Genomic DNA, 1343 nt, shown 5'->3' with positions numbered 1-1343 from the left:
ATATTATATATTGTTTTTCTTTTTCTTTTTCAAAGCCTTTACTGTGTAGTTTAACTAAAATTACACCGAACACCAGAAAAGATTTAACAATTTTATTGTTAAACTGGAAGGTTGCTGGAAGGGGATGACAAGCAGTCAGCAGGTCTCGGATCTCTAGGCACAGGAAAATTGAGTTAGTGGCTGCAGGTAAATATTGATTCTGACAAGAATGATTAACAGCCACTAACCTGGAGGTTTGTTGGGAGATTCAATGAGAAATCCGGATTGTTTGGTGTCTAGGAGTCCTGATGACGTCACTGGGGAATCCCGGAAGAGATCTCCGTAATTTGTCAGACTTGGGTAAACAAGCTAACTCTTTAGCTTGTAGCTTAGGGGGGTTAGGCTTTTCTTGTCGGTCGTTATTCAGTTCTTGGGTCCAGTACCTGGGAGACATGAGGCGAAGGTGTCCAGAGGGGCGAGCAAGAGACGTGGGTCATTGAGGCGATGCAGTGGTCGGGTACTGAGGATCAGAGGGGCAAACAAATCCGGCAAGGGCAGAGGCAAGAGACGTAGTTCCAAGAATCCAGGCGAGGGTCAAGACGTGGTAGGCAAAACGAGGCATGAAGAGAAATGCTGGTAAATCTAGACGAGGCTGAGATAAACTGGCAAGGAACTGCAGGAGAGGACTGGAATAAATACCGGGAAAAACAGGTGAGTAGCATGAGCTTGATTGGAACTTCTGTGATGGGAGGGGCAAAACAATTGGCAAAGGAATTAACTGTGACATGACTTGGGCAGAGAACAGATGAGATTCATAACAGAGCCAGACTGTGGTTCCCACATGCTTTAAAGCCATCAACATAATCCCAATCCCAGTCCCAAAGAAGGCGTCACCATAGTAGTTTTAATGACTACCGCCCGGTCGCACTAATCTCCGGACTCATGAAGTGCTTTGAACGGCTGGTCTTGCATCACATCAGGTCATCCCTCCCCCCTTCCCTGGACCCCTACCAGTTTGCATATTGATCAAACCACTCGACTGAGGATGCCATCTCCACTGCTCTTCACTCTGCCCTTACACATCTGGACAAAAACGACACTTATGTCAAAATGCTGTTCATTGACTTCAGCTCAGCATTCAACACAATCATTCCTCAACAACTCATTCACAAACTGGATAGTCTGGGGCTGAGCACATCATTGTGCAACTGGCTTCTAGACTTTCTGACCGGAAGGCCACAGGCAGTGTGGGTTGGCAACAAACATCCAGCATCACCATCACCATACTGAATGTTGTGGAATACTGATTATGTATCACCTGGACACTGTCCACTTGTTCCTGTTCCAGAAGATATGAACACTTG

The sequence above is a fragment of the Austrofundulus limnaeus genome, unplaced genomic scaffold (genome assembly GCF_001266775.1).
Source record: "Austrofundulus limnaeus strain Quisiro unplaced genomic scaffold, Austrofundulus_limnaeus-1.0 Scaffold92, whole genome shotgun sequence".
Taxonomy (NCBI): Eukaryota; Metazoa; Chordata; class Actinopteri; order Cyprinodontiformes; family Rivulidae; genus Austrofundulus; species Austrofundulus limnaeus.
This window is presented reverse-complemented; position numbering follows the sequence as displayed.